This window comes from Monopterus albus, unplaced genomic scaffold, assembly GCF_001952655.1.
Source record: "Monopterus albus unplaced genomic scaffold, M_albus_1.0 scaffold207.1, whole genome shotgun sequence".
NCBI classification, from domain to species: Eukaryota; Metazoa; Chordata; class Actinopteri; order Synbranchiformes; family Synbranchidae; genus Monopterus; species Monopterus albus.
Genome location: NW_018128087.1, coordinates 55,208 through 78,980, shown reverse-complemented (window position 1 = coordinate 78,980; position 23,773 = coordinate 55,208). Strand labels below are relative to the sequence as shown.

The window sequence follows — 23,773 nt, the reverse complement described above, 5'->3', positions numbered from 1 at the left end:
GCCCCGGACCCCGTACTCCCGGAGCACCCCCCACAGGGTGCCACGAGGGACACGGCCGAATGCCTTCTCCAGATCCATGGAACACATGTGGACTGGTTGGGCAAACTCCCATGAACCCTCCACCACCCTGAAGAGGGTATAGAGCTGGTCCAGTGTTCCACAGCCAGGACTTCATTATCTCATTCAGTCAAACCAATCAAAATTTATTTGTATAATGTCTGGTTGACCAAAGTACTTTACACGGCAATGCAAATCCAGAGTAAAAAATATCAATAGAGAAATAAAACAAGATAGGAACATAAAAATCACCAAGTACACAGAATCAACAGATAAAAGGAGGAAGCATTAAACAGCACTATGTATTAAAAGCCAAAGTGAATAAATATGTTTTAACCAATGATTTAAAAGCTGTCAAGTCTGTAGAGGATCTAACATTAAAAGGTAAACCATTCCACAATTTAGGATCTGCAACTATAAAAGCACGGTCATCCCAGCGTTTGTATCTGGCCCTGGGCACCTCCAACAGAAACTGGCTTGAGGATCTGACCATTTTAATGAAATGTATGGTTTTTGGTGAATTAAACATGGTTATAAATGTTTACCCTATAATCTGTCTGGCAAAAAAAAAAGATTATTGAAGATGTGTCCTAATTTTAGTCAGGTGTCTAATCAATGTACTTTTACTAAGGAAAAATATTCTTACAGGAGTCAGAGTTTACCCTGCAGTGCAAACACCCAGTAAACCTGTCAGGAACATATAAGCGAGCACTGGAGTGTTACAAAGTGAACACATGCAGTACACATGGTGACACACACACACACACTGAGGATCATTGCTAAAGTGCTTCAGTTAGAATGGAAATGCGTTCAGCATGGCTGGTCAAAGTCATTCACTATCAAAACATATCACCAGTCAAGTGGCATCACTGCATTGTGACTACTAACACTGCATGTGCCAAAGAACACTGGGAAAAGCTATTGCAGAAAACGAGAATTCTCATTGAGGCATAACAGTCATATTTGGACTGTACAGGACTACTTAAATGTATCTAGTGTAGAATTTATATTTCTTCCATACTGTATAATTCATTTAGGAGCAACAGCAACAGAAAATATACATTTTCTGCATTGTTGGCAATTCCAGTGACAGCAACATGGACCCTAAATGCCACTGGGAAGGGCACTAGTGAAAGAGGCTAGCAAAGCAACATTCTCCAGCTATGCTAATTGGCATAAGTTCCAGATGGACTGTGTAGACTGGTTCAGTCCAACAACTGTAATGTTATGATAATATCCACCTCTGTTCCCTGAGGAGTTCCTGATCAGGCAGGTGTTTACTGAGTCAGGGGACCGTGATGCTGATGAAAGCATGGCAAAGGGATCCGTTATGGACATAACGAGTGGGGAATGGTTTTTCACTCTTGGACAAACCTGTGGTGTTTGGATATGCTGGGGATGCTCCTAGCAAATGTTTTGATGCATTTGGGGATAGAGGAAGGCTTGGGATAAGCTTTTTGTGATTTTGGGGTCTCTGCTGTTGGGTAACTCTCACATCCCAAGCACAAGGGGGGCTATGAGGCAGGGGGACCAGAGGGGAAGTGGGGTGGGTTCTGGGACAAAGTCTCTGTGGGGATGGTCCATAGGCAGGGGATTGATGGGGTGGTGATGAGAGATGGAGATGTCAAAGAACAGACACACATTCAGAGTGGGACCAGTAAGAGAGGTCTACTGGGGAACTCTGGGGCCCATCATCACCTCCACTTGCTGGCCTAAGCTGAGGAGAAACTGGGGGAGGGAAGAATAGAGAAGAAGAGGGGCACTGTCCATTGGTGTTCACACACATCTCCCCACTGTGGGTTTGTTAATCCGGAATGTGACCTGAACCAACTGAGTCCACGGAGGATGCTAACAATCAATTACTTCTCTGTGCTACCTAAATAAAAACAACTTTAAGGTGTGTGTATGTGGGCATGCATCATCTTGATCAGTTTTGAATCTTATGCAGTCAATGCCCTTTCCAGTTAATAGGGTCAGTTTTCCTAGTATACCACATTACACAGTGACACAGTGTATATAGCTAGGTGTAAATGTATATAACTGAAAATGTTATATCTGTGTACGCGCTGCATGTATGTATGTTCTTTGAAAACATTTCACTTTTTGAGGTGTTTTTCATTCCTGCCAGCCTCCCTTGGCTGTTGCCACAGACAGAGAGAGACAGGGATGAATCAGCTTTTGTTTGGTGTGTTTGTGACATACAGTATACATCAAGGGCCAGAGTAACCAGAAACAGACCCTTTCCACATCCTCACCACAGAGCTGATCCAGAGAAGATCTAGTTACAATAAAATAAATTCTTTCCTGTCCAAATTGACACTCATGGCCTTTGCCTTAGTTTATGATAATTTGGAGTCTGGGTGGTACAGGAATGTGGTGAGGGACAGGGGTTTAGGGTGCACTTAAGGTGATTTATGTGCTAAAATTATCGGGTGGGTTTCAAACACTTAGCACTTTTTATATACATAAAGGAGGCTTACTTGCTGCTAGGATGAAGCAAGCAATTATTGAAAAAGGGTTAAATATAAATCATCAACAAAGCCATGCTCTTAGCTTTTGCTCTGTTAAGGATTCATCAGCCTTCTGAAATAATTATTGACCTTTGATCCATCATACAAGGTCATACTTTGTGTTGGTTAAGAGGCCTCAATTTATTTTTTACCACTTCCTTTTCCCCTGATATCTTCATATGGTACTATTTAGTTGGACTAAAGGGGTATTAAATTACTCATTTTGAGGTACAGCTAACTGAAGGTGCTAACCACATGTGAAACTCCTACTCATTCATGCCCTATATCAGGCAGATCCTATTTGAAGCTGCCTTGGAGCTGGGCCAAACCCAATCCCTGCCAATGCATCTGCTCCTAATAAAAAACAATAATCAACTTCACCAAAATGAAAACATCCAGCAGTGTGTGTATAGTTTGCATCAGGTATAGCATAGACTGCCCCACAGTAGGAGTGAACTCTCACATGCCTGTGAACAGTAATGCTGGCTATTCTAATAAATGTTTCCCGTGTATACAAGGAAGACAGGCACGTGGCAGCAACAGCGACATAATGCCCTCCCTGCTAAAAGGTAACAGAATCCCCACAGCACAGAGAAATTAAATATACACATATGGTTATATGCACACATCCAAAGCCACAGAATATCCTTTTTACACACCGTTTCCTTGTCTCTTCCATGCTTTTCACCTTAAATATACTCATAATCTAGAGTCTCAGAACTTTTCCCAAATTCCTGTCTGAATGTGAAAACCTGCATTGGATTGGGAGATGAGGCAGGTCTGGAATTCAACTCTGGAACACAGCATAAAGACAGAGCAAGCATGACCTATCAGCACTGTACCCTACATACTGCATGCATTTGCCAAAGTGGGAAGCAGTGTGGCTTCTACTGTGTGTACTGAGACAGAAAGTAACGGTAGCACCTGTGCCTTTCATGCAGGAGACCAGAGCTTGCATCATGTCACAAAGTGTCAATTCCTGTACTCATCTCTATCGGTAACCATGTAATCTGCAACCCCCCCAAAAAAGTTGGGACTATGTAAAATCAAAATGAAAACTGAAAACAGTAATTTGTAAATCACCTGTGTCCTGTATCACATTGAAAACAATACAGCAGCACATTATTTGATGTGATACCTCATCAGCAGGTGGCCGCATCATGATTTGGTACAAAAGTGGCATCCGGGAAAGGCCGAGGACTTTAGGAGCAAAGATGGGCCGAGGACCACCAGTTTTCCAACATATGCATGAGCAAATCATTGACGTGTTTAAAAACAATGTTCTTCAAAGAAAGATATGAAGGGATTTGGATATGTCACCCTCTACCGTGCAGAACATCATTAAAAGATTCGAGGAATCTGGAGGGATCTCAGTGCATAAAGGGTCAAGTCTAAGCTGGATGATCATGTTCTCTGATCACTCAGACAGCACTGCACCAGGAATTCTTACTCTTCTATAAGAGATATATCCACATGGGATCAGGATTACTTTGGCACACCTGTGTCAAACTACAATACGTACTTACATCCATAGATGCTGCTTAAAACTACTCTGCCAAAAGGAAGTCCTGTGTCAACAGTGTCCAGAAGCGTAGTTGACTGCTCAGGGCTCAGAGGCATCTGGGATGGACCATCACATAGTGAAAACGTGTACTGTGATCAGACAAATCAGCATTTCAGGTCTTTTTTGGAAGGAATGGACCCCGTGTGCTCAGGGCAAAGATGAAAAGGACCATCCAAACTGTTACCAGCAACAAGTCCAAAAGCCAGGGTATGTCATGGTCAGCGCCCTTGGCAAAAATCACTTACACTTCTGTACCATTAATGCTGAAAAATACAGAGATATTTTGGAGCAACATATGTTGCCTTCAAGATGACATTTTTTCCAGGGTTCGCCCGTGCATATTTCAACAAGACAATGCAAAACCTCATCCTGCACACATTACCAAGGCCTGGCTATGGAGGAAAAGGGTGCGAGCTCTGGACTGACCTGCCTGCAGCCCCGACTTGTCCCCAATAGAGAATGTATGGTGCATTTTGAAAAGCGTCAACATGTCAACAAAGACCCGGGACTATTGTTTACCTTATTTTCAGGAAGAATGGGACAAAATGATACCTGACATATTTAAAATCACTTGGTGTCCTCAGCTCCTAAATGTCTTTTAAGCATTGTGACAAGGAATGGCAACATCACACTGTGGTAAACGCTTTACTGTCCCAACTCTTTTGGAATGTGTTCCAGCATCAGAATTGAAGTTTTTTTTTTGAACAAAGAATAAAATTGATGAGGTATCACATCAAATAATGTGCTGCTGTATTGTTTTCAATGAAGTACAGGACACAAATGATTTACAAATCACAATTTTAATTGTGATTTTACATACCATCCCAGCTTTTTCTGATTTGGGGTTGTAGTTTATTTCTCTAACCTTAAGTGTGCTATAGTCTATAGATATAGTTTGAACACACAAACCCCAGAAGGAGTTATGCGGTCTTATGCATTCCAGTTAAGATAAAAGCATTCCAACTCGAGGTTCACAATCCCTATGTAGCAGGAGGACAAAAGGAGGACAGATAAGCCTCAGTCTACCACTAACCGCAAATGTTTCTTATGTTTGGAAGCAGGCTCCCAATAGAAGAGGTTACCAAAAAAACTGGATTACTTCAGACCAGATCTTCTGCTCTACAATCCAAACTATCCTCCATCTCCAACTGTGGAGCACTGTTGATGTCTACAACACGGACCACTGGGGTTCCTGTTCATTTTAATGAGAGACTAGGAAGTTTATTATCTTTATCACCCTAATGTATTTCCATATGTAGCTGCCCTGTCCATGACCACTTACAGCCCAATTATTATAATAAATCTCTCTCAAAACAGGATGCAGAGCAGTTAGTTTTTTTATAGCCACTGATCCGCTTTCCAAGGATCAACACTATACACAGGAAACACTCAAATCTATAGAGTGCAAGTCCAAAACAGTTAATCTCTCTCTGTTTGAAAGAGAGAAAAACATCTCAAGTCAATAAAACACTAAAGTAATGATGTGTAGAATTCACATAAGACAGCCAGTGGAAGGATCCAGCCCTGCAATGTGCAACAACAAGGCCAGGTTAGGTCCACAATAGTTATCATTGATTAGACATATACAGCACTGGCTGGCTGCTGGGAGATGGAATGGCTGTTGTTTTTGTAATGGCAGTCTTGGAAAAAAAAAGTATGATCTGAAAGCATGTAGAAACTTGCTCTTTTACTTGACTTGACTCTCTTTCGGCATCCTTTTCACATAACCTCATAGCTTCATACAAGCTGTGCAGAGATCCAGGTGGAGACACCAGACAGAGAAATTCCAAAATAGCAGCATTAAATCAACTGTGGAGACAATCTTCATAAATACATACACACACGATGTAAGGCCATGTAAGTGCAAAGTTTTCTCACAAGTTTTCACATTGTCTGCAAACGATGAAGATGATCCATGATCTCATACATATCTCTTAATTAAACAACCTATAATCTGGAGTCAGCTGTACAAAAGTTCTACATTTTCTCTCATTTCGATGAATACTTTTGCTTTGAGACAGGGAGGGGATATCACCTCTGCTCCCCAATCCCTCATTATTTCTTCTGTATATACATATGCAGTCTGATTTTAATCTGCTTACTGCCAGATCATCTATTGGGTTTTGTCAGCCCGTTTTGTCCGTCTCTTTTGCATCTTATGCCTAGCTTTTGAGGGTTTGACTTTTGGTCTACTCTTTTGGACTTTGGATTTTGGACTGCTTGCCTGTCAGTTTCTGACCTCTGCATGTTCCCTTACTTCGCCTTCTGTTTATCCTTGCCTGGGTTTGTCAGGCCAGAGTCATTTCTAGACATTTCAGTAAGCCTGTTATCCTTTTATTAAAGTCACCATTTCACTGTTCCTGTCTGTCTGCCACTGTATCTGTGCTTGGGTCCTCACTGTTTGCCATTTTTATATAAATGTGACAGACATTATTAGAACCATTATAATGGATCAAAAAAGGGGAAAGAAGCTTCATGACTCCTCTGTTCTCCACTACTCTACTGGAGAACTAAACCAAAGTGGCACAAGGCTAAAAGTGTGCACAGCGAGCTTTAAGTAGATTTGCATTTTTGCACATGGTTTGAGTTAATGGCAATGTATGTATCATTTTGTATCTTGGGCCAGTGCCCGAGTCTTTTGTGATGGTGGGTGGGAGCCAAGGCCTGGCTCCACTACTCCATGTAAGATCTGAGTCTATTTACCTAGACCTGATGGGGTCCAGATAGACTTGCTACGACTCTCTCCTTTGCAGGGCCACTGAATCTGGACCATTGATTCCACCCAGCCAAGCAGAGCTGGGTATATCGTCTCTGGTTGGGCAAGGAAGACCACAGCTGGCTAGGGATGCAAATATGGTGTAAACTGGAAGTGACAGAAAGCACTGGACTTCAGGCTGAAGTTAACTCGGTGTAGGAATGACAGGCATTCCTCTCTACCACAGAAAAAAAATGGGGGACTTTGGGGAATCAGAACCCCCTGGGCATAATGCATACAGCACAGAGCACTCATAAGCCCTGAAGGTAATAGCTTCCATGTGCAAAGCACCATTACTCCAAGCAGAACTATAATAACAACATGGAAAAAGATCTATGTTATTGTACTGAATGTCATATTCTTCAAAGGCTGAAACTTCTGCATGGCTGAGAGATGCAACTCTGACGACCGCTGAGACCCGCACGTCAGGTCTGTTTTAGATATGTCAACAAAAGCTCATCATCACTCTCTCTTGCCCAAACAGATACATAAAGAACACAATATATACGGTATATTTTAAAGCCATCACAAACATACATACTGTAATGAAAACATCCACCTCAGAAAACAATAATTACCTTTGGGGGAACTGCCCTCACAACTTTAATAAAGTATTAGGTATTAATGTACAGTGAATGTTATTCTAAAATCAATGCTGACACAGGTTAGAGTCCAACACAAAGAGGCTGTAATACTGTACATATCTTGATTTGAATGACTTTTGTAAATGAGGTAAAACACAAATCCAACTATGTGTCAAAAGACTACCTGTGATTACAAGTGGAAGGCTGAAATGAATACAGCAATTCTTCTCAACACTATAAGTGTTTCATTTGTGACAGATAAGGTGGAACTGAAAAACCTCCAACCCAAATGAAAACACACCCTGACTTTGATAGTACAAGGCCTCATTTTCCACCAAACTGATTATATCGCCAGAGGCTGTTACTGTGGCTGATGTCAGTGTTACCAACTATTGATACCAGAGACAGAGCACACACACAACATGTGCTTACATCAGTTCACACAGAGCAGCGGCTGTGCGAGTACTTACACATACAGAGACAGAGTTCCCCAAGGACACACACACACACACACACACACACACATTATATTTTGAAATCAAACTTGCTCTTGAAACCTGAAATTGTTGGTCATGTTCCACACACTGTCACACAAATATGCACATGCATGTGTGCCCTATTAAATTACACTGATTGCACTCAGCTGCTTCCTCAGTGAATGTGCCCTCAGGACACATCTCTGCTCAGTATGATTTCACCACACTTGAAGTTGCTGAGGAGCCTAATTTTCACCGACCACAACAACAAAGACCATGCTGACAGTAATCCAGATTACAATGGCGTGAGCTGGGTCGTTGTGGAGAACTGCCTCCAAACATATACCAAGGCGTGTCAACCGAGTCTATGATCTCTGTGCGGTTTAATTTCCTCCTACACTTTCATTTAAACCTCTGGGTTTAACCTGGACCTGGGAACACGTCCAGCATAGTCTAAGTTTGGAGCTGCATCATACAAGATGATTGGGTTAGGCTAAATATCAGAAACAGCTCTCTGAGTGTACAGTAAGTACATGCACCATACAACTTCTTTTTCTGCCAATTTAATGAGCATGTTATTAATTTAAGTTTTTAATGCCAACCATGACTGTGTTTGACCTTTTCAACCCCATCAGGATTCTTACTTGTGGCAGCACAGTCTGCACATCTAGGCTTGCATCCATGAGAAACGAGCACTATTACACAATTGTAAATGTTTTTAGAATCACCAAGAGTAAGAACTGGCATGAACTGATAGACTGTGGGTTCGATGGGAGCAGCATTACAGATGTTTCTTAGTCTATAGGGTCCCATCATAACAAAGGACCAGTTGTTGTTGTGCCGTTTCACTGTCGTGAACTGATAAAGCCAGAAGGTGAGACTGGAGTCTGGTGTCCAGTCAAATTCACATGTGACAGAGCAGGGCATCCAGATCCCATCCCACTCTCCCTCCTCCCTCAAACACTCTGTCACCAGGCATAAAGTCAAAGCAACTCACAGTCCCAGCAGGAGTTGTGTCCAAAACTAAAGAAAAGAACAAAACCGCTAACTGAGAGTGAAAGGCATTTCATAATTTAGTTGCACACATGGACGTTTATATACACCAACATTTAAACCAGCTGGAGATGAGAGGGAAGTATTGCTGAGTTAAACGATACTTTCCATGTGTTCCCTTCGTTACCTAATGTGCTGAATGTGTCCCCCAGCGAAGACCTAAGTGTCTCCCCAGGTCTTTACAAGAATGACGGGTTAATGAATATCCACTCTTAATGCTCAACATGAGTAATCACAGTCCCTCAGTCTCACATGTTAATGTCCCAGTTCAATACCTGTGTCATCCATATTGGTCTCTTTCTCTTCTTTCCATTTCCCTTGCCCTGCTAAAAAATAAATAAATAAATCACCTGGCAAGAATCTGCTGCAAACTTTTAATATCTGACAGATGACAAAAATACTGCACTCACTCACCCATCCAACCCTTAACATGAATATTTTTGCACTGACAGATATAAATCTTTCATGGCTACCTCTACTTTTTACATAACTTACTGTCACATTGCTTCCAGAACAAGTGTTAAAAACATTGCAAGATATTCTTGTCCAGGTGCACTCGGTTCCCCTTCTGTCTTCAAGGACAACTAGATCACCATCATTCTCCAAGATAACAGTGGAATGAACGGGTCCCACTCTGTGATCCTTCTTTAAACTCTGCCCTATTCTCTCATATCTTCCCTTCCCTTTGCTCTCATAACAACAACCCTCAGGAGTTTAACACACCCTGGTCAAGGTCAGACAACACCCGTTGTTCACTGGTGACCTTCACAGCAGCTGCACATGTGGTAGTTTCAACAAACACTGTGAGGGTCAGAGATGCACTGGCTGTCAAACCCCAAATGCCATTGAATAGCAGACTTTGTCCATGCATGCAAATACATGGTATGTCATCTGACAGGCAAACAGTAGATGGTCATCTTCCACATCACCTCACCACCACAGATAATATACTCTACCCTACATTTAGGTAGTAAGAAGTCCATCACAGCCTAAATATTAATGTGAAAAAGAATTGCTTTTGTACATAACTAAGATCAGCTCAAAATGGGGACCATGAATGGAAAAGCTGAGTTAATTAGTAATGGCACTTGTCCAGCCTTTCTCATGTTTGAATCAGTGGAGCTTGAATCTGAAAGTGAGTTCAGCAAGTTGAGACATAAATGAAGATGGATTAGGATTATTACAGACATAGCAGTGTGTCTTAAGAGTAAAAATATGAACGCAAAACGTGTAATATGCTGCTGTGTAGCTCTAATGATATTTGCTTTATGGGTGTGAAATCAGCAAATATGGCAGATGGTAGCAGGATTTCCACAGCGTGTTTTAAAGTGGACACATGAATCATTTGAAACTTGATGGGATGATGTCATAAGGTCAAAGCAGGGCACCTCAGAAATAATAAAAACTATTTTTGAATTGAGGCTAGATGATACACGGGGAAATAAATGCATGCCACATTTCAGCTGCATTGGTGCAGGGCCTTATTGGAGAATAGAAGAATTGATTTTAAGACATTAAACAGGCCACCATTACCTACTGCAGGAAACGTCCCCAGTTTGAACTCACAGTCCAGTGTACTGCCAACACTAGCTTGAACTCAACACAAGCCAATAAATTTCCCTTGAGAGTCAAAGCTGGAAGATGTGACAATGGACTGACATTAGGGAGACATTAGACAAACTGTGGTTGCAGAAACAAAAGACAAAAATGTTCTGGGGTCATACACAAAGCAGAGATATGACTGTGGTGGTGTGGTGCTATGTTGGTGGAGGAACAAACATTTGCGAGAAAGACAGAGCCAGCACAGTGTGTCTGAATATTTTGCAGAAGTGTGGGTAATAAGCTTAGGAGGGGTGAAATGCAGGGCATCACACATCTACAGCCACATCCAAAAAACATAAGATAACCCAGGTGTCCCCTGCAGCTACAATACACGCACAGACAGAAGATATTTGACATAACACTCACTTGACCTACAGCAGGTCATACAGAACTCTTCATGTGACATATATTTCATATATTGTGACATGTGAGCCACAGTTTCTTGGAAAATGTAACATCATACTAATGGCACACATGTGTGAAAACAGTGAGACAATGTGCTCAAGAAAATCCAAGGTTCTGTTAATGTCCATTATCAGGCCTTGAACCTATGAGTTAATTTAATCATTTTTGCTCTGTTTGTGTGTGTACACATTACCATGGCCCCCATAAAGGAGGACATTAAACACAAACTGATTAAAAACCTCATGATACTGGCAACATTCAGCCATAAATATTATTGCAGAACTACACAAAATATCCCCCACTGCTAAGACTCATTTATTTGATAATTATTATTTAATTTTTTATTTTTTTTACTATGACTTCCTAATTACACCAAGCCACAAACTAAACACTGTTCCCAGTTATTACAAACACTGTGGAAATATGGAAATTTTTACCTCCCCGTTAATGATGATGAAAACTAATTAAGGAATGACAGAAATAAATGGTTTGAGAATCACAAATGTTGATCTTCAAGATGTGCAAAACTATGAAATTGCAGCTTGATCCTAACTTCCCCTCCTGCCGTCATGCAGCATAAATGCATTTGGCTAAGGGACACTGCAAGCTGTTAGTAATTGATCTCCTTCTCATTCTGTCATTTATTTTCCCATCTATCCTCAAAGACATTTGTTGCTCTCATCTGTATTTATGAATATACTAATCAGAAGCACAACATGTCTGTCTGTTATTTAACAATTTAGAGGTGGAACTATTGAGGAAATGACAAAGATAATTAGATGCTTATGTGGTAATAACCAGGTCCTTACAGGTAATGACTAGGTCCTCTTGAGTTTTAAATCATCCCTGACATGCTGTGGCTGTGCAGTTTGAGTTTTTGAGGGTTCTGATTGTGCATTTGGATTTTAATGGGTTTTCTTTCAGTGTTCATGTAGGAAAGAAAGACACAAATTCTATCAGACTGCATCAGATCTGAGAGGATTCCCTGGGTTCTCGGCCACTTGCTAAAACTAACCCAAAGCTTGAGACACAGAAACAAAACACCATGTGCTGAATGTCTACCCCCTTGTGGACAAAAGCCACATTGCTCAGGCTTGTACAGTATAAAAGACTAAAGAAAAAGAAAAGTGGATTTAAAACTAAAACCCATTTCATGTTAAATAAAAAGTAAAAGATGCAGAGGTACAGCTGGTTTAGCATAGATGTACAGGTGTGTGACTCCTCCAATCCCTACTTCTTTCCTTGTTGTTCTTGTGAGCACAACTGTCAGATTAACCTGAGACTAATCTGTGGTTTGACTGTTTGTGCCAAGTAACACTGAAACGCTGTAAAGGCAGCCAACTCCAACCCCTGCAGGCCCTACTACAGGCAGAGCAGCAGTGTGCAGTGGACCTGCTAACCCTCAGCTGAAGAAAAATCAGCTAATATCTCAGTCACCTCAATGTGCTAACTTCAGACTGCTATTCCAAGTATAGCATTTCTGCTATACTTGGAACAGTAAACTAAAACATACTGTTTTCCTCATTCACCTCTCACTTCCTCTTCCCATCAGTCTAAGGTAGTGAGAGATTGGCACAACAAGCTCCACCAGGGAAGGAAAACAGGAAAGGAGATTTCACTCAAACTGATCCTTTTCTTAGAAGTATAACTGTCAGGAGACACAGGCAGTTTAGTATTTCCTAAGGCTGCATGTAGGCGCAAAAAGGTTTTGGATGCCTTTGGCAACATGGTTAAACTCTGATAGTGATCACAGAGCTATTGCTTACACAGTCACTAAGTATGGCACAGTCTTGGCACGACACTGTCGATTAACCAGCGTGTTTCTTGGCACGCTCTCCCGCTGCAACAATGTATTTGATTTGCTTATTTATTCCTTAAAATAGATGTGATTTTTTCCCTATCTACACAATAAAATGTAGTTTTGTAACTCAGCTCTCCAAACAGGGAATATTACACATGCAGACCAAAAAGAGTACAAATGAAAATAGTGCAAGTTGTTGCATATTCATCCTACTTTCATGTGATTTTAAAGAATAAGGCCAGTCACTTTCTATATTATTTTCAACAATCTCCATACAGAGAATGAAATGGACAACGATTTGCCTCTACTCATGCTTATCCTTTAACAGCAGTTTAAGATGGTGTGATACATGCACATAATATAAATACAAAACAGACTTCATTCTGTCACCATACTGCAAAGAACCATTCTGCATTTCAACATTTTTGCTTCAGTCAGTGGCACACAGCTTTCAGTTACTAGCCATTAAAATTCACTCTCTGGACAAGACATATGGCAGCGGTGCCGTTCATCACACAGACGAGGCAACTCAGTTCTTAGAAAGCTGATTGTTTTGGGGACTCATTAATTTCTAATTTGCAATAGTATAAACAAAAGCAGTGTTTAAACAATAATAATGAAACAAAATTAAAACAAATATAAATATTCTGTATGAGTGTCTTCATGATGTATTATTATCAAACATTTGCCTAATGATAATTACTAGCAACCTGAGCCATGTAAAAAGGTGTGTAGCTACAGTGTAATGGAAAAGGGCATCGTTAGTAAATCACACAGCTGATCAGAACTGTTTAGAGAAACTAGAGTGAGTGGATAAAACATTTGTGTGAGTATTTGAGTATGTGTGAGTGTCTATGTAGCTGTATCTGTGTAATAATGACAGTATGGGTCGCTGGCTTCCAGTGCTGTGAAGGCGTTTCCATGAGCTCCCGCTGGAGGTCACAGCGACTCCAAAAGCAAAACACATAAATAACAAACACGAATAATCACTATCACTATCCCCAGTTTGCAGCAAATCTGACAGCAACCACACCAAACACAGTGAGGGAGATGTGGGATCTTGGAATTGTGGAGCAAATCAAAGCCAGCACACTCCTTCCTGGGAAGGTCCCTGGGCCTTTGCTATCTGCCTTCAAACCAGTATGATTCATCAGCTGTGTTATGGTTGTTATTGTTGGCTGTGGGAAAGGTTCTTCTCAAAACCCAGAAGTAGAACTGAGATACATGCCTTAGATATCCCCAAACACATGACGTTTATGAGTAGTACTTTTGTTAATCATTTCACTGCAGCATGTGCAGGTAGAGCCCTCTCCGAGGGTGCTTTACATCAACCATACAGGGATGACATTGCTGCTCCAAATCCTGCACCCCAACCCCTCCATCAAACACACAAAGCACTCTCAACGGATCCCACTAACTGTCAGTCACTTTATCTGACCAAGCCTCTCATATCCCACAAACCCAATCATCAGTGATTGTGAGTCGGCAGGTCTATAAAGCCCGGTGTTTACCTCGTCTAGACAGATTGGGGAACTGGCAGCCGTGGGCATCTCAGTGGTATATTGCACCGGGTTTAACAACAGATGAGTGCTCCACTGTCATTTAACACCATAAATCAGCACATCACACATAAAAATCCTACTAGCTTTGGGGTGTTCAGAAACCAAATCATGAATAGCTCTGTGATGGAATTTCCTTTTGATCAAACACATTAGGGTACCTGATTCCTGAGGCTAAACTGTGCAGTGCAGTAAATCATCAAGCCGACAGTTCAGTTTCTATGGTTCCCATGCAATGTGTGTTGGCATGTTGTTTTTCCAAATTCATGAGAAAACCAGAATTGCCATGGATTTGAAGGTGAACTGAAACGTCATTTTAAACATGTTCTGCTGCACACCAAGTAAACATTGCCCTAAGGTGAACACAGCTACACATTCACTCAATTATCTGTGCAAATAAGAATAGTTCTGGCTGTGGGCATAGTGGTCTTCTCTCCAGAAAACAAATATTATTTCCCCACTTTAACTGGCCAAGCACTGACTGCTAGGCTTCTCCTCAGTGTTTCCAGCTGAAACCTCACTCAGACCTCAATTTAACATGGCTCACAAAGATGCCTGGAAAAAATTATGCCACCACACATATTATCATATTAATTACCACAGTGTATTTTTGCTCACCAGGCAGAGAAAGAATCAAAAACTAAATGATCAAAAAAATGAAAATGCCTAACCAGAAGAATTTGTTTACACAGAAGTTAAGATGTAAAATTTAAAAAAAAAAAGTAGAGAAAGAATATTTTCAAAACACCATATTTTGCAAGAGAGGCCTTAGAACAAAGACCTCTTTTCAACATCTTGCACATCTGTTAGAAGAATGATTAACACAATAAATTATGATGGTAGGAATACAAGACTTCTTACACTACAGTGAATAAAGGGTAATGGCACTGTATCTGGGATTCTGCACATGTAGATAAATGCTCTGGGAGCGGGAACGACCTTCTACACAGCTGACTGGAAGGAAGTGGACCTGTTATTGTTATGACCTCAAAGGCTTTGGGTGGTCCACACACACACACACACACACACACACACAAAAAAACAAGGGACAGCAGGAACATGCAAATACAGTATAACTGTGCAAAACACTTTGATACAAACTCTTCAGACACCTGCCATTTCCTTTCCTGTTAAGAGCACACAAATCGCTGCTTGCCCTGACCAATATACGCATGCAGCGCATTCACACACACTTTCATATACAAAAGTAATCTATGGAATGCATTTTTCCACATAACCAATGTAAACTGTTTACAGTAAAAACATCTTCTCATGTAAAGTTACCTAGTAATTGCTCATGTTGCCACAGACACTATATATACACTTAACAGTATGTCTGTAAACACATGTATGCACACGCACATGGAATGTATGCATCAGTTACGGAGTATTTTCTACAGCAGCGTGTCATTGGGTGACGTGAGCTCATGCTGGCAGAGATTCATCATGGCAAGAGTACAACGCAGACCTGTCCAAACATCAACATGTTCAACCTCGCCCAAGATAAGCAGGACGGAGCTAATCTTCACACAAAAGGCACAAAGCTCAGCACATTAGCCCAACAAAATCTGAGAAAACAATAAAGTGTTGCTTTAACCAGGTCGTTTTGAGCCTTTGGTTACTTTTTCTTTTAGGACTTTAAAACCAGGCCCAAAGTGTGTACGGTGGCATGTCGATGATGCACTTAAGAGTTCACATTGCTCCATTTAAAACACAATCCATCAGTGCCCAGCAGAGTGAGACATTACTGTATCCAGTTACCAGGAGTGGAACTCATGACCTGAGAGGACGTAGGTCTCTCACACACATGCAGACAGGAAAACACTCACCCACCCACAGAGAAACTGAAAGAGACATGCTCATACTGACTTTAACAGGCAGTTCCACACCAATTCTGCACACATACAGTGCATGGTACATGCAAACACACATGCACACAGACAAACAAGGGCAATCAGGGGCTGGATGTCAGCCCCAGACAGGAACTGCTCCCAGCATATGTAACACTGCACATAAATCACTACACATATTAGGGTAACGATCCACTGTGAAAGAAATGTGTATTTAAGATACAGTGACCCTTTCAAAGACCACACCACCAGTGGTGGAAGAAGTACCCAGATCCTTTAGTCAAGTAAAAGTAATAAAAATTCTCTGTTACAAGTAAAAGTTCTGTATTCAACCTGTTATTTAAGTAAAAGTGCAAAAGTATTAGCATCAAAACATACTTAAAGTAATAAAAGTAAGTGTATTCATTATGCAGAACGGCACACTTAACATTCCTGTATATCATGATATTGAATTCAAATGTCTGGTGATTCTGGTGATTGTGGGGAGCAGATTCGTGTCACTTTTCTTAGATTTTCAGGAAGAGGATGTGTTATCCAGATAACCAAACAACAAAAAGGTTGAACTGACCTTAGGATGTTTTCATCTCAAAAATTAATTCTGTTCATCAATGAAAACTCCTGAACTATGAATTCTTTCCTTTATTTTACTGCTGATGACATTTCTGCAGGCATCAAAATTAACTTCAGGGACAAACAATTTAAAAATATTTCTGAATGATATGACTTTGGGCAACTCTTTTTTTTTCTTCTAAATAAATCTTGATAACTGGTAAAGAAAATGTTTTCTTAAGATGCTTTATATTTAGCTGGGCACTATTGTTAATACTGTGTTGTACAAACTGTGTGAGAGAGACCTTGAGGCCTGAAGGAAGCAGATCCTGAGATCCGGAAAGTGGAGTTCATATTCTTCAGATTTCCTCCATGTTAATTTAATCAATTATGTATTTACTTCCAATCTGCAGGCTATTTGGTTTTTCACAGGCGAGTAAGTGCATATCACACCTGGTAGCAATTTAGAGATTCAGACTGATTAGCATACAAACAGCTTTCTGGGGGCTAATCATAAAATTTAAAGGTGGAGTTCAAATAGGGATCAGTTACCCATGACAGCATATCAATGATTGTTTCCAAATACTTGCCAAATGGAGCAATACAACATGAATGTTAACATGTCCTCAGTGTTGATAAAACATGCAGAACTGCTGAAAAACAGTTATACTGCAAGTCAGTCATAATCAGTCTATTTCTATAAATAGTTTCATCACATTACTACTATTATGCCTACTGCCACCTAGTGGCTGGGCCTGGCACCCACTAGTGTTAAATATGCATCAGGTTTCTACTGCTTAAAGGTTTAAGGGCTGTGGGCCTGTGCTCACACTGAGTGAAGCTGTCTGCTGTTGAAATTCAACAAGAGCTTCACATAATTACCTGTTGTCCAATCTGAGCAACCTGAATTTGCTAGTGATTTACACTGAGACTGATTTGTAAATAAGCCAACTTTAAATGTAATATGACCCCAACTTGACTAGATGTGTGCACTAACCACTTAACCTTAGTCTCACATAATTTGCATTTGCTTCCGGTGTGTATGTTGGGAAAGGAGAGGGATTTGTTTTCTCCATTCACTGAAGTAATAATCAATAATTTTCGAGTCTAGCCTAATGCCCTCAGATCACAACATAAGCTGAGGGATTTGTTTTCTCCATTCACTGAAATAATAATCAATAATTTTCGAGTCTATCCTAATATCACAACATAAGCGCACATGCATCACTAAAAACACATACAGCAAATATACATGCAAAACAAGTGAACATAATAATTGGTTATTAATACAGGCTTAATTCTGCACTTACTGTTTGAGTTTCTGTATGAGCAGTGCATCTTTCTTCTGTTGCTCTCTGCTGTTTGGTCACACTCTCCTATAAAGGAACAAGAAGAGCAGACACACTCAGACACAGCAGTGATTCACACACCACTGACTCACTAAACCACTCAATGAGTAGTGCCGCCAGACAGAAAAACAAGGGTACACGCATAGATCGGGATGACAATCACACAACCCCAGGAAATAAATAATCACTTAAAATGAACTCTCTTAATCCTAATATCACACATCACTCCATGACAAAGTAAACCACAAAACAGAAGGACTGATTCAGAGCAAGTGCTTCTTGGACACATTTCAACTGTCAAATAAAAACCCTGAATATCACTGACATAACTAACAATGCAACAATCCCAAACAAGGCAAATCAATCAGGAAAATGACAGCTGAACAGCTCCGCTCATCTGTTTCAGCAGTAAGAAATAACATATCACTGTTATGTCACAAAAACGGTTCCTGAGCAACAGCTAATGAAATAAATAGGATTTCCATCTTCAACCTCAGTGTAAAAGCAAAGGATAGGAATGTTCTGGAATGGCGCATAAAGTTGTGATAACCACGGCATGTCACTCAAACTAAAGAAGTCCAAAGAGGGAGCCAGTGAAAACACTGGGGCCTGGAGTGATGACTCTCGCTGTTTACCCTAAATCTTTGCCTGTTCTACCCATTAGGAGAGAAACGCGTGTTCTTAAAAATAGGCTGCAGTTGCTGTTTTCTTTTATTAAAAGATTTACCTCAGAACAGTAACATATCCAGTAAAGCAATAAAGAGCAATACAACAGAAGCCAGCATTTTACATCTCACTACAAGCAGCTACATATGTGATAAAAGTCAGGTCGACTATAGAAAAGACAGCAGGATTCTAAGATTTGAAAATTTGCATACACAGTAACTTGTGAGAGCATGCAGGTTCCTTTGAATCGACTTGGGGTTAAGGAATATAAAAAAGTATGCTCTGCTCCTAGCCTGCAGCGCTGAATGATATATTAATGGAAATGCTGACAGTGACTCATATTACAGCACAGCTAGGCACCCTACCTTAATTCCAAGTGAACTCAGCCCCGCTGGATACTGACTGTGGCTGTGATTTGTTTCTGGTGGAGTTTGATAAAAGAGCCATAAAAGAAAGGAAAATCAAAATCAACAGATTTTTAGTGGTAAATCTGAATCTCAGTCACCTGACACAGCAATGTGACTTGTGGAACTGCAATTAGTGCACACTGTTATTTTTTTCCTTGTTTTTGGAAAGACTTTGGTTAAATAGACTCCGGCCTGACTTGTCAGCAGCGAGGCTCAACTATGAATGGATTCTGGGCACAGATACTGTGTGTAAAATGCCCCTACCTCTACTACACTTGTACAAGCAACCACAGACTGAGCAACCACATCAAGATTTGTAGTGAGTCTGTCTTCTTGTAGTTGTATTTCATCTGTTTTTAGTGTTCATTTTTACTTGTTTTGCATTTCTTTCTGTCTCTCTGTCATTCCTGCATATATTTATAGTCATTTTGCTGTTACTGGGGTCTTTTCTGTCACATATTTGGTCATTTTCTGCCTTTTTTTTAGTGGTTTTGTATCTCTGTAATTGTTTTACATCTATTCATTGGATGACTTTTTATAGTCATTCGATTGATTTTCCAACTGAAAGGCTAACAATTTTAGTCCAGCACACTACACATTTGATATGATGCTCATGTTCATCTGGGGACTCTAAGACATTTCAGTTTCTCAGGATCTCTGATAATCCTGAGAAGAAAGTGGGTAGATGGGTGTCATAGGTGAATAGTTCATTGTTTTTCAGTGTAGTATGTGTAGTATACACATACAGTCATGCGTGATCTTTATGTGACTGTCTACAACATGTTTGTGCACTGAAACAAATAGGTGCTGATTATGTACAACTACTGTGGCCTTGTCATTTATATATCACAGTGGAAAATGTGTCCCCCTCCACAAAATGAGAGCCTTCCAGTCAGACCCTCGAGCCACAACGTCTAATGACAAGAGAACTTGCGTATGCCACAATATAAACACCATTTTTCATAGACTGCTCTGAAAAGGCATTATCTTGTTTCATGCACATGGTTTGAATCAAGGTGAACTGGCTGTGCTCGTTGTTTTCAAAGACCCACGAGCCTCCTTTTTCAGGGTCCATGCACTACACAATGCAACTTCATCACCAAATGCAGAGATGCATCTCTGGAACAGACAGAGGAGACTGGGTTCAGATCAAACATTGACTGCACATGAGGATGCTCTGCAGTACCAGTGCAGAACGACACTCAGAATAGTGAGCCACACAGTTGCTGCCATAAGCCTGTGTGACACTTGGTTCTTATCAAATCACTGGAAATATCATTCTCAGGTTGCCAGGAACTGGGAGGCAGATATTGCCAGAAACCCTATGTTTTTACCCCGTTCACATCAAATATCTTGAACCTCTTTCAGTCAGTTTAGGCAACAGCGTTCACATGCTTGTCTCGGCTGGCTGGGTAATTGCTGAGCATTGTTATCTATGAATCAAGCTGAGTGGAAAGTTCTGGAAAATAATTTCTTCAAGACTGCAAAAAAAGATATATGTGATACTCCCAAGCTTAACTATTTAAGCTAACAAAGTAGTACACATCAAAACAAAAAAGCAATAAATGTTCTGAATTATAAGAGCAAAAGCAGAATTACAATAGCACTGATTGTGGATTATAGCTTGGATAGCCAACACTTCTTTGCACCTCTATGAAACTTAACAGGTGACACTGCACACTTTTGACCTGATTTAGCACCAAAATGCTCAGGAAAGTAATACCGAAACAGAGGTTTGCCACTTGTGATCTTGATTAAGTACCAACCACTTTAAAAAAAAATGTTTTTAACAGAGAAACTAGTGAGGTTCTGACGATCACTCACCACTCTTTGCAGCTGGGTATTTTTGGCTTTGATTAAAATATCTTAAAGCAATTATTTAGGACATGTGTTCATTTCTGTTACATCAACAGTTCATTTATATTTATCTGTACGTTTAAATGTTGTATTCCCTCATATTTTATTAGTTATTTTCTTTTTCATTTTAACTAGTCCTTTAAAAAGGTGATGTAAGATGTATTCTTATTCCTTTATTGAATGTAATGTCTTTGACTGCAATAAACTGTGGACATATGAACCATAACCTGTCTTCAACAACTATCATGTGTGGGGCTTTGCTGAATTCACACGAACAATATCATGACATCAAATATAATGGCTGGGACATCTGCCTCTCAAGGAAGCTAAACACAAATATATAGACTGCTAAATGGAAACATACAGAACATACATATAATACTTTCTGTGTAGATGTTACATACTGTATACATATGGTGCTCTTCAAAATATCTTTCATTAGTATCAGGAAGGCCCAAGCATGTGTCTGCCCAAATCCCTTTCTTTCTTCAGTTTTCAGCGCAGGGGATCTGCAGGGGTGTGTGCTCAGCCCATTGCTCTTCACAGTGCTGACCCACAACTGTGTGCCAACCTACAGCACCAACCACATTGTCAAGTTTGAGGACAACACCACTGTAGTTGTGCCAACTGGTACAGTGGTCTAAGAACAATACCCTCTTCTTCAGTGTGGGAAGACTAAAGAGATCGTTGTGGACTTCAGGAGAAAACCTCTAAAGCATCCACCACTGACCATCGACAGTACTGTAGTGGAGCGAGTGAGCAGTACAGGGTTCCTGGGGGTGCACATCTCTGAGGACCTCTCCTGGACCAACAACACCAGATCACTGGCCAAGAAAGCTCAACCACACCTCTATTTCCTCCAAAAAAAACTGAGGAGAGCCAGTGCACCATCCCCCATCATGCGCTCTTTCTACCGAGGCACCATTGAAAGCATCATCACTGGCTGCATTACTGTGTGGTACAGAGGCTGTACTGCCTCCTGCAGAAAGACCCTGCAACGCATAGTGAAAACAGCCAGCAAGATCATCAGCGCCCCTCTACCTTCCCTTACAGACATGTTTAACACCCTCCTCACCCGCAGAGCCTTCAGCATTGCTGATGACACCTCCCACCCCACACACTCCCACTTCAGACTTCTGCCTTCAGGGAGAAGGTATTTGAGTCTTCAGGCCCACTCCACCAGACTTACAAACAGCTTCATCCACCAGGCTGTGAGGATGCTGAATGCTGTCCATTACCTCCCCCCTCTGCCCCTGGACTGTGACCCACCACAGAACATAAAAAGACCTCTGCTGGTTTGCACAAACTCAGTGCAATTCCCTTTATGTTATACTATATGAAATCTGCTGCTGACTGTTTTTTACCATCATATCTGCTGCTGTTGGTCATTTGCACTACTGTCTATGTACATCTCATAAGCTATTATACATCTCATCACTAATGCCCCTGGTGATGCTGACCACCTAACAATCTTCTTGTTATTATTTGCACTACTGTCACTGATTGTACATGGTTCTTCATAGCCTATTAGGTTGTACCATTTAGTTTTATCCTAATTACTCTAATTTAGTTTTCTTATTCTATTTTTATTCTACTTTTATTCTATTTTAGTTTCTTAAATAGTATGGCATTCAGTATTAGGTGAGAGAGAAACAGTATTTCGATTTTCTGTATGTCCTGCACATATAGCGAATTGGCAATAAAAATCTTTGATCTCTTAATGGTCGTCTTTTGTTAGACAATCTTGGTAGAACAGTTTAGTGGACAACTGAGCAAACCCCACTCTCAGAGGTAATTGCCATTACAAGCCGGCTGGTCCAGCCACTGTTTAACCTGAACAAATACAATGCAGATGCTATGTGTCAAGCCACATATCTGCTCTTTGCTTAGGTGAGGATATGGTTCAGGGATGATTTGTGTTAAGGGTAGGTGGGGCTCTGAAGATTTATCATGGCATTGCCTGACACCCCCCTCTTTGGGGCCAAATAACTCATATACTGAGCTTCCATATGACTGCTCTCCCCTTCTTTGGCAAATTTAACTGCGTATTATTGACTATCCCACTGCCCTACCCCACACACCAGCCTCTTTATCAGCAGGCTTCTGTGTCCCCTCCTAAACCTATTATAGGAGCTCCTGAAACCCAACAACACACACACACACACACAACCATAGCTACTATAGCCCTGTGTGGCCTGTGAGGTTTGGAGCCTGACATGTGGAAACAATCACTGCAGAGAGAGATATAGAACTAACACAGAGGTGGATCAGTATTGGCTGAGATCTAATGTCTTATCAAAACACATTCGGCACAAGCAGTGACTTCACAGGTCAGGGTGTAGGTCTCAGAGTGGAGGCTCTGGTCAGTAATGGCCTGGATCGCATATCTATTTGTAATAAGTAGATCATAACTGTTACATACATACTAAATAGTATAACTACTGTTCACACAGAAACTCTCAACACTACAAAAATTTTATCCTGCTAGCCTAAACAGAAAAAACCCCACCTACTGTGGGTACGGAAAGTATTCAGACCCCCTTAAATTTTTCACTCTTTGTTATATTGCAGCCATATGCTAAAATCATTTAAGTTCATTTTTTTCCTCCTTAATGTACACACAGCACCCCATATTGACAGAAAAACACAGAATGTTTGACATTTTTGCAGATTTATTAAAAAAGAAAAACTGAAATATCACATGGTCATAAGTATTCAGACCCTTTGCT

The 23,773-nt window shown here is 40.7% G+C and overlaps 1 protein-coding gene across 4 annotated transcripts in view; it reads right to left on the bottom strand.

The window, feature by feature from the left end:
- znf469 (zinc finger protein 469) overlaps positions 1 to 23,773 on the bottom strand; it is a 195,997-nt gene that overhangs the window by 162,475 nt on the left and 9,749 nt on the right. For 3 of the 4 annotated variants that reach the window (XM_020618542.1, XM_020618541.1, XM_020618543.1), the window contains one exon: positions 18,076 to 18,141. The exons of the other annotated variant lie outside the window; for it this stretch is intronic. The gene's annotated coding sequence lies outside the window, so the exon portion shown is untranslated. The remainder of the gene's footprint in view (positions 1 to 18,075; positions 18,142 to 23,773) is intronic. 4 annotated transcript variants of the gene reach the window in all.